At 37.5% G+C, this 12,356-nt stretch overlaps 1 protein-coding gene across 1 annotated transcript in view; it reads left to right on the top strand.

Moving 5' to 3' along the window:
• LOC109084573 (gremlin-2-like) overlaps positions 1-12,356 on the top strand; it is a 292,543-nt gene that overhangs the window by 33,385 nt on the left and 246,802 nt on the right. The window lies entirely within an intron of this gene.

Here is a 12,356-nt window from a genome sequence, read left to right as displayed (position 1 = left end):
CAAAAGACAGAAAACGTCCGCTCGCTCTCACTCTCATACACAAAGAAAAAATGAGGCTAAGACAACACACGTTCATTCAGGAGAGTGTGTTGTACGGCTCAGGCGTGAATATAAACTCTGGAAAAGTCCTCGGTCATCCATTAAGCGTCATCAGGAAGATCCACACAGCACATATACACACACAGCACTTTTCAAACGTTTAACAAGTATTTCGTGACCCCACGGCTGCTCTCTGATTCCCATTTACATGCGTTTTTTAAGTAGTAAATTATAAAGATTATATATGAGTTCAGCTTTCAGGGCTCAAACGCTCAGCCTTCACAACACAACACTCAAAGGCAGATATCAAAAGACAATATACAGATACGACACGCGCGCGGCAGGACTGACATCTGCACACGGGCCATACTGGAAACTCGCACTCATAAAAGCGGATAAAAAATCACTTAGAGCGATCATAGGTGGCATTGCTGCCGTCTGACTGTATGTTTTTTTCTTTTTTTGCTATTTGAACAGGTCTGGATTCAATAATTTCCTATGGCGCGAGCCATCACGAAACATCTTAAAAATGTTTCCTGCCTCCGCTGACTAACATACTCTCCAGATAAACTCATAATGAATGAATCTGAAACCGAATTTTAGGACGGTTCAAAGTCCCTTTAATGATTTTGCACATGGAGGCTTCCAAAACCCAAAAAAGATTTTTATGCAAAAGTCCAACTCACATCCTCAAACAAAAAGCCAATTTTTTTGCTGCTTTCATCAAAGCACCTGACCGAACGTTCTGCTCCAAATGGGGCTATTTTATACACACACACACACACAGGACACACGCTTTCATGAGACATAAGCGTTCAGTCCTGCAGTTTGATGTGCTTTCTGAACGTCGACATTAATATATTTCAGGAGTGTGCATGGGAAGACTTGCAGACATTGTGTTTTGATTCTAGAAACAGACCCCCAGGAACATCTTCTTCCTCTCTCTCATTAGCACGGGGATTTAGCCTACTACAGTTGTCTGATTACCTGATCAATAAAAGCAGTGTGTTTTCTTGGTATTAAAGGGCACATGAAATGGAAAATCAATGGTTCTTGAGATTGTTGCACTTTGAGGAGTGTAACTCTGGCAATAATAACATACCTAAAAAGATAAACAGAAAACGATCAGTTTTTTGCAAAAAACTGGACCTTTTTTGGTGACAGAAACTCTGCAAATGTTTATAAACTAACCTTGAGAAACATTTGTCATACAAATCTGAAATGCGCATTTCATGAGAGCCCTTTTAAACTCATGCATGATATTAAGGCGCACCTGATCACTAGAACACACATTTAGCAATGAAAACATCAGAATGCATTGAGGAGAGAAACACACCGATCACCAAACACTGTGACATTGCCACATGTACTGCATGATTCTGGATTGTAAATGTTTTTAATTTTCCTCAGTATATATGAAGGTTTGTGGCATGCCTGAGGCCTTAAAAATGGAACAAGCAAGTTTTTAAATTTTAAGGGGTTTGTTCTACTAATATGACAACAGAGATGCTTGGAAGGAAACAAGAATCTTCAAAAAGAACAGAGAGGAGGAATCTTTTACGTTCTCATAGAGCGCTAACACTGTAACGTCTCCAATCAACCACAGTGTTATCCAGATTCAGGATCGCTGCACGCCACACAACACAGACGCACATTAGACAGAATCCGCAGCTTCATCATCATCATCATATCCAAAAATAAACACACAAAGATAACTCAAGCAGCACATTTGCCCATATCACGGTGAATCTCTCCTTTCTGAGCAACAAACAACTGGATGATTCCATGAAACACGTTCCTTTTACATTTGAAAAAATGATATATAAAATATCAAAAAATACACACCATATAAAAAAAGTAAAATATTAATCAGACTAAATAGTCTTATATCCCTTTATTTAGATTTCAACTTGATTAATGATTAAAATAACTGAGTATAACACATGTTTAATATTCATAAATCGTGTCATAATAAGCCAAATTAATAAATATACACAAAAAGTAACAGTGGCTGAGTTTTTACAGTTCATTTAGACATTCAGCTTCTTCAGCGCTAGATCAGGACAAGAGGCTCTATTAGAAAATCTAAAGCGTTAAACAACATTGTTAACTTTCAACGAAGTCAAACTTTACAAATAAAATAATTTTTTATCATTTAAAAAAAAAAATTCAAATGTTTATTTAAAAGGGGGGTTGTATTTTTTAAACACACAAAATAATTTTTAAATTTAATGTGTTTTTTAATATTTCCTTGTTTGTTTTTAAAAGCAATTTTAAAAAGTAAAAAGTAAGAGCAAAATTCATTTTATTTAATTACGACTTAATGAATGGTCGAAAAATGTCTATGGCAAGAGGTAAAAAAAAACTGCGGGGGAAAATTTTTAACTGAGAAAAAAAAAAAAAAACACCTGTGGCCAGCAAAAGCATCATAGCCTTCAAAAACACGATGTTTTCTGCCCAGTGTGATTTTAACAGCTCTTGAGTGTGTATTAGGAAGTTGATGATGTCACCACGTCCTGCGTGTTGATCTTGAACATCACGACATCATATGACAGTCGAGGCCTGAACTCCTCTCTCACACACACACACACACACACAAACAAATCATGTGCATGAGAGCTCGCAAACGCATAAACACACCGATTAGATGGAAATGAAGTACAAGTTCTGCTGGCAGAATCAAATATGCGCTGCATTCCACGAGCGTTTCCTGAGACGAGAGACACGAAACACACGAGTTTGTCCCTGACCAACAGTCCCCCTTCAACAACATAACTCTGATATTACCGTCAGTATCATTACCACTTCAGAGTTCATCTTGAAAAAAAACAGGTATATTCCTTTTTTAACAATTTTCATAATCATGTTTTTTTTCATCAATACGGCGCATTAAAATTTCCAATTATTATTAAAAGTTATTTTGTTAGTTGGTTTTTCATTTAGTTTAGTTCTTTCAAATCTGAATGGTATAAGTAGGAGTTATACCTTTCAGATTTCATAGGAGTTAAAATTATAAATATATATATATATATATATATAGAGAATAGACTATTATAATATATATATATATAAATTTTTTTTTTTTTTGCCATTAGTAAATCGGTGGTAGCTGGTATGGTATTATACCAAGAAATATAAAAAATTTTTTTTTTATTATTATTATTATTCTTATTCAAATTATTAAAGGTATTATTATTTTATATATATATATATATATATGTATATATATATATATATATTATAATCATATTATATATATAGTCTATATGTATGTATGTTATGTATGTTGGTAATATTGGTAATATACTATATATATCTCCTATATATATCTATAATATATATATATATAGATACTATATCATAATATATTACTATATATAAATTTAGTTAGTTAATTTAATTTTAAAAATAGATTAAAATATAAAAATAAGATAAATAGAAGGTTTTTTAAAAGTTTTATAATATTTCTAAAATCTTAAAATATTAAAACCACCTGTAAATCTGGCCTCTCATTATTTAAAAATCTTTTATTGTAAGTGGGTGCCCTGCAGCAAGAACGATTCCTCCAGTGCATCACTGAAAGAAAGATATCAATAAAACACAAGTGGTCCAGAAAACAGCAGTGATGTGAATGTCTGATATGTTGATGGATCTGATGGCGCCTGGATGCAGACGCAGCCCAAAGCCGCTGGTTTGCCCTGCAGCTATCATAGCATCAGGAAACCCTCGCTTTGCCTCTTTTCCCAGAGAACACAGAGAAACACAGAAGAACAAAAACGGTCAATGCCCCAAAATCCAGCCCAAGCATTCAAACGGCAGCAACCAAACCGCCAGTGTGAAAGAAAACAGGAAAGCACTTTTTTCCCCCCCCCCTCGCCAAAAAAAAAAAACAAAACCTCCAGCTGTACGTTCCACCTCGCCCGCCGGTGACCGCAGAACATCACAATGACAAAACACTTTAACTCATGCGGACAGAGCAACTACACCACATGGATCAGACTGACAAAAAGTGCTTAATTAACATCTTAAGTTGTAGCCTTTTTCACACAAAAATCTGAAATTAGGTCATCGCAGGTAAAGTTAGTTTTTGTTTGGGCTTTTCTTGTCTTTAGTCTGTTTTTGTCATATAATCTACAAAGAAATAACATTTGACTTGTTTTGTAATCTTATTGTCGCTCCGCTTCAGAACGCTGACTATTGAGATAAAACAATATTTTATAATATACTTTTTATATAGTCCTCTGATCTGTGGTACATTTTTTGAGCGTATCTCAGTTCAAAACTATCGAATCACCACATCTAATGAAAAAATTACTCGTAAGAATGACAACATCTATGACCAGATGCACATTTTTTCCAAGAATACATTAAACAATTCCAGTTGAATATGAATATGAGTTTAGTTGAATGCATAAAAAACACCACACAACACCGAACAACAGATAGGAATAAAGAAATTCCCAGTATCTCCCAGGAATGTAAATCATACAAACCACTAACAGAATAATACAGACCGTCGCTGAATGTCCTTCATGTCGAGATGTTAAACTGGACATCAGGACTCCCCCACGCAGGCCTGAGAACGCTTGGTGTGTCAGCACGCTTCAACCAACCTACACAAAAACACACAGAAAGTAACACAAACACAAACACACACGCACACACAAACACAACAAACAAAGCAGAACACACAAAACACAACACAAACACAAACACACACACCACACACACACACAAACACAGAAAACACACACAAGAAACAAAACACACCACAAAACACACAGACAAAACACAGACACAAACACACACAACACACAAAAAACACAGAAATACAAAAAAAAAAAAACACACACAGCACACCACACACAACACACACAGAACAAAACACAAACACAGTACACCAACACACGACACAGACACAGACACAGACACAAAAAACACAAAAAACAGAAAAACACACACACAAACACTCCACACAACACATAACACAGACAAACACACCACACACACAAAACAAACACACCACACACACCCACCCAAACACAAACAGACACGGAAACACAAACCCACCACACACACACCACACAACACACCCACACAAACCACACACACACACCCAAAAAACACACAGACCCACACACACACACACCACACACCACAACAGAAAAAAGACACCGACACCAAACACACACACACACACACAAACCCCAACAAACAGACACCAGACACACCACACCACACACAAACACACACAAAAACACACAAACAAACAAAGACATACCACAAACACACACAAACAAACAGACAGACAGACACACACAAAAAACGACAAACACCAACACCACACACACACAAACACACACACAAACACAGACACAAACCCCACACACCCACACACAAGACACAGACACACACACACACCACACACAACAAACAAAACAACAACACCACAGACAGACCAGACAGCGACAGACACAAGAACATAAAAAAACACACGACCACAAACACACACAAACACCCAAAAAAAAAGACAGACGACCAGACAAACACCAAAAGACACAGACAAAACACACACAAAACAACACACACCACAAACCACAAAATACAGACAACACACACCCCACACACACAGACAAAACATGACAAACAGACACAACAAAAAAAGCCACAGAAAAAAACACAGACACACACCCAAAGAACAGAAAAGACATACCACAAAAACAGACAAAGACAACAAAACATACAAAAAACACAGACACACACCACACACACACACACAAAAAAACCACACAGAAAAAAAAATAACACAGACACACACAACACCACAAAAAAAACAAAAAAAACAGACAAGACACAAACCACAAGACACACACACACCACCACACACACACAGACAACAAACAACAACAAAAACACACACCACACACAGACACAAAACACAGAAACACAGACACCCCACACAACACACAAAAAAACAGACAGAAAAAAGACAAAACACAAAACACAGAGAAAAAACAGAAAACACAAACAACAACAGACAGACAAAACAAACACACAGACAACATAAAAAAACAAAGACACAAACACACACACCCAGAAAGACACAAACACACCCACCCACACACCACACACAAACAGACATACACAAAAAAGAACAGACCAAAGAACACCCAACAAACAAACACACACACAAAACCCCACACACACAGAAACAGACAGACAACATACACAGCCAAAAAAAAGACAGAAAAACAAAACAGACAGACACAACACACACACAGACAAAAACACACAGACAAAGACAGACCACACAAAACACACAAAAAAAAAAACAAACACAGCACACACAAAAATTAAAAAACACAAACACAACACACACACACCACACCACACACCAGACAGACATAAAACAGACACTACCGAAAAACAGACAGACAGACCGAAAACACAGACAGACAGAGAACAAACAAACACAGACACAACCACCACACAAAACAAAAAACACACAACACAAACACAAAAAAAACAAACAAAACAGACAAACAAACACACCACACCACACACACACACCAGACAGACACACACAGACAGAACAGATAACAGTACACACCAGACACAAACAACACCACACCCACACACCACAGAAAGACAAAACATACACAGACACACACCACACACACACACACACACACACACACACCCCACACACATACACACACAACACACAAAAACACAAACAACCCACAGCAAAACACACAAACACACACACAAAAAAAAAACACACCACAACAACACACCACACACACACCCAACAGACAACAACACAAAAAGACACACACATACAAACCACACACAACAAAACACACACACAACACACACACAGAAACACAAACAGACACAGACAAAAACACACACACACAAAAAAAACAGACACAAAACAAAAAACAAAAACCACACTGACACAAAAACACACACACACACAAACACACACAACAAAACAAACAACAAAAAACACACAAAAAAACACACACAGACATACAGACACACACAGACAGACAACCACACAGACAAAACACAGACAGACCGGACAAAACACACACACACACACACACACCACACACACACACACACACGCCAGACAGACAGAACCAGAGAAACAAAACACACACACACATAACAGACACACGCGAGAGATCAACACAGAAGACACACACAGACAGACACCCAAACACCACACAAACACACACACATTTCACAGACCAGACAGACAAACAGAACAGACAGACACACACACACAGACAGACACACACACCACACAGACACACACACAGACAGCAACCATAACATACAGCAAAACACACACACACACACCACACAGCACACACAGACAGACATACGACAGTACACACACACCCATACAGACACACACACAGCCGAGATACACACATAGACACACACAGACAGACACACACACACACACACACAACACACACACACACCACACACACACACACACACACACAGATAGACACAGACACACATAGACACAGACAGACACACCAGAATGAGCTCTATTATCACGTCACAGTATAAAAGATGCTGTTGCATTGCTGACACAATTCATGGCAAACATTGTTTCATACACAACCGTAAGACCTTACAGCGTTATACACATACAGCAAGCAGAGAAATGTAAGCAAATTATTTTAAGAGCATTTGCCAGAATGGATAGAGGACACCCAAACATGACTTCACGTGCTTTATTGCTTTTTAAAACATTTTTGCACATAAACAGACAAATTTTACTTACTTTCTCTCTTTTAAATGCCTTTATTTACAGTTTATATAAATAAATTTTCTTTTTTCCATGTTTTTTTTTAAAAAAGCATGGGGAGCTACCCGCACTTGAGTTTTGAGTCTTAAATGGATACAAGACTTTGTTTGACAACATTTATTCATATTTAAATGGGTATTATATTTTAATTTCTTACTTCATTCACTCATGCATTCATGTCGTTTGTTACATTTCATTCATTCAAGATCATTTAATTGACCTCATGTCATTTCATTCTCCCACTTTAAGTTGTAAAAAAATTAATTATTATTTAAGTTGATTAGTCGACCAACCCTGTGCATACGACAATGACATATCAACACAAAGTAAGTTTTTAATTAAAATCAAAAAGCTTCAAGAATGAGAGTCACAAGAAAACTATTTTTTTAAGCCTTCCTTACCTTGATCTCTCTTCATTGTAAGTAATTCCTACACTTTTTTTTGTTAGTACAGAGGTGTAAGACAGATCTAAAGATACATATAAAATAAAACCCGACCTCCCGGCTTCTTTACAGCTTTTTCTTTCTTCGCAAACAAATACACAATTAGGCTAATTTAAGTCACGTCCACCCTCCAAACCCTGTAATGCTTCAACACCATAAACAATTAAGAATTAAATTGCGATCCAAATCATCAGTGACTGTGGCGATTAATACTCATCTCTGCTTTCATATGCAACATTACTGCGTTGCATACGAGTGCGAGTCGCATCAGATCATTACACACATCGGTTTCGCGTAATTACAACGATTGGCTTCCGTGACGTCCTTGATTTGAAAATTGTCTGGAAAGTGGTTTTGGCCCGTAAGAACAAAAGCGCCATTCATTCAGCTGATCTTTAATCCATACGTGATGATCACATGAGCGTAGAGGTTTATGGCAAACCCACAACCCCGTACACACACATAGCCCAATACAGCATCTTGCGATCCAGCTGATCTTCAAACAGAAGCTGCATGACAATCTTTGTTCTTACTTAACCAAACAAACCAGCGTTAAAGACGCTCAAGAACTGCTTATTTCGCTGTCACATCTCGAGAGGGGCCATAAACACGCAGCAGACAAGACCTCTCTAAGCTTCTACTCAACCTTCAAAACCGTCGCTTCAGCGAAAAATGCCAGCTATGGAAAAAGTGCTCTTTTATATTGTTGATACCCTGAATAGGTCACATTCAAGCGCAAAGATGCAACAATTAGCAACTGCCAGGCAATTAGACCACAACAAAAACAGTTACTATCTATCAACCCAAGAGCGTCGCCAGGCCACTCCATGACAACAATGCGGAAAACGAGTCACAATTATTTTCACTCATTAATTCCGTCATTGTATTTAAACCAAACACTCATGGTGCTGCAACAACATCAGTTCCGTGCTGATGCGCTCACAAATCTGTGAGCTATTGCCTGCGTTCTGGGTCCCCACTGGAAGAAAGATCTAACTTCATATTTTTACAACTACCTCATACAGTTTTTTCTGATAAGCTACTGAAGGACTGTGCGGAGAAATTAGAAGACCTCTTGGTTTTCAATGTTACCGCATGTTATAAAACCGCCGCCATTTAGTCCCTTTTGTTATAAATTAAAAAAGAAAAAGCACAAGTTTAGACAAGTCCTTATTTTCGAAATTACCACATCCCAGGCAAAAAGCTATGCTGTTTAAAACTACAGTAGATATACACTATATAATATTGTCTGGGTGTGTGTTGATATATATGTAAGTCCACCAACATATATGATAAGTATTCTATACATTTACAATCAATCTTTAAAAATCCTTAATTTCTTAATACATTAACAAGTATAAACTCCATCACAAAGTATCATTGTATTTTAATATCAATATCGAATATATAAATGTAGTTTTAATATATCTGATCCTTGGTGAGTGAATTTAAATTATTTGAATTCATTAAAACATTGCAAAGTTTATGAACCCTAACATTTAGGTCTAACAACACAAATAATTCTCGAAGTGTGTTAAACTCAAAGAAATTTTACGGTTGCAGAAACGGTCAGATGTTAAAATGTGTGAGAAGTTATTTATTCTGCAGTGGTTCATTCAACAGAAGACATTTCAAAATCAGAAACAAAATTCAGTCCCCCAAAACGTCTGAGAACAGAGATATGGGGGAGGGAAGGGAAAGGTGAAATATTGTTTATTAAAAAACGTTTTTGTACACTACAATGGTAAACTTTGAAAGAAAATTTCACCAAAAAAGTATATTTGGCAAACCCTAAGGGGTCTCTACACGAGCCGGGGCAAAAACAGCCGCCAAAACAAAAAAAAAAAAACGTTTTTTTAATCTGCGTGGGGCGGGGTTGCAGGGGGTGTATTTCAATGATCTTAAAGTGTGGGGGCCAAGTCTTTTTGGCTAGCTTACAAACATCTATGACATAGATTGTTACGATTTTCATTACTCTCCATGCAGCGCCCAGATCAAAACGGAAGCTGAATGTAGTACGAGGTGTCCCCCGCCCCGCCCCCTAGCTAAACAGAAGCAGCCGATGGATTGATGATGTTGTTTATGTTTCCGTCAGTGTGAGACAATCACCTCCAGACGCCTCAGACAGCACCACGAGCGAGTGTATGAGAATTACCATTTAAATACACCAGGCGGCACAAACCAGCTCGGTTCCGCCGGATCAGAGAGGCCCAACTGTGCTGCTGTGTGGAGCGAGTCTGTGCGGCTGCTAAATAAATGAGGACACGGCCACAGCCGCACTAAAACATCTCCATTTCAGAGGGACTGCTTCCCGTCCCTCAGCCAAGACGCCAAACACCTACGAACACGGCCGCCCCAGACTGCACCCCCAAGAACCCACGGCCACATCTGATCAGCCGCTTAGGAAAAAACCCTGTGTATGTAACATGGAGGGAGTCGTAAATTGATCATATAAACTCAGAATATCCTGATTTTATATTCACAATTATGAATTTTTATAATCTTGCAGTTGAGTTTCTCATATCTTGCATAAAGTTAGTTACCTTTTTTTTCATTTCTTTTCTGTATGAACAAAGTTCCTATAGAAATAAATATTTGCACAATCAAAAGAAAAGCTGAGATCTGTTTATACTATCTGCTCAATAGGATCCAATCCAGTGCCACTACTCCTATAGTGTAGGAAAAGTCCCATCGACCTTTAGAAACGACTTCTGTACCAGATCTGATAAACCCACGAGTGTTTGGAGCACTTTGTGATATTTATGCGCCTCGGTTCTGCTCTTTACGGTCATATTTCCAATCAGAGCTGGAATCCGGTGCACGGGCGGTGCCAAATCGCTTGGCCAATTACTCTGAGAGCAGCCTCCGTCTGTACACAAACATCAGGACTCAGTCATGGAAACAGCGCTTGGCGCCGTTCTCGCGCTCGTAAACCCGTACCAACACTAACCTCATCCTGAGCCCGGACGTCTCTGCTCACCTGCTTGGTCTTTGACCCGACCGGCTGATCGTGTCCGAAAGGGGCTTCTTCTTCTCTTTCACTGCTGTTTTGGAGAAGAGTTCGACAAACTCATCAAAATCCACGGGTGGCTCTTCGATCTTCTCCCACACGAGAGCATGAGAGTCCCCTGGGAGGAAAACACAGACTTTAGAGAGAAAAACACCTGCTTTATCAACAACTCCTCCCTCCTCAGTAAGAAAAATAATCACATGGCAATATTTTTACGAAAGAAAGAAAGAATCAAAGCAATTAAATGAATGAATGAATGAATGAATGAAAAAACTGAAAAATATCTAACAGATGAAACGAAAAGAAAACTACAAAAAGAAAATGAAAAAGAAAAAAAAGAAAATTAAATGAAAGGCAAATAGAATATGATTAAGAATAAAAAATAAAGATTAAATTATGAAAATACATACGTAAAGGTACTTTACAGCACATTTTTAGCCATACACTTAGTGTGATTTGATTGAATTATGATTGAATATTTTTTTCCTGAACTATCATTAACAAAATTATATTCACTGCTGAATTAAATAAAAACAATAAAATAAAATAAAATGTTTGTTAATTTATTAAGCATTCATTAATTTATTATTATTTATTATAAATTTAAATTAAATTTTTGTAAATTTTTATTTGTGTTTTTTTAAAATTTTGTTTGTTTATTTTAATTAATATTGACCGTGAAAGTCATGCTATAATGGGTGGTGTTGCTAGGGCACTGCATTTGGTTTCTAGGGTGCTCTAGATGCTTTCTTTCTGTCTAGAATGTAAAGTGTGTTCTGGTCTGTAGATGTGGCTCAGGTTCCCCCTCTGTATTTTTTTATCTGTCAGATCACTAACTATGAGCACTAGTGAGCGATAATGATTACTGCCTTATTAATAACTCACAGTAACTATGGTATTCTTGTAATTAGTGTGAGGGGAACTGATCAAAACAGCAGCTGAACAAAAAAATGAAAGAAATGAATGTAGAATGATGGTACTTTTTTGGTGTGCAGCTGTATTCGGGTCCAGTACAGAGGTTTCATGGGTC

This window comes from Cyprinus carpio, chromosome B12 (assembly GCF_018340385.1).
Source record: "Cyprinus carpio isolate SPL01 chromosome B12, ASM1834038v1, whole genome shotgun sequence".
NCBI classification, from domain to species: Eukaryota; Metazoa; Chordata; class Actinopteri; order Cypriniformes; family Cyprinidae; genus Cyprinus; species Cyprinus carpio.
Note: the sequence above shows the minus strand (reverse complement) of the source record. Positions and strands in the feature narration are given on the sequence as shown.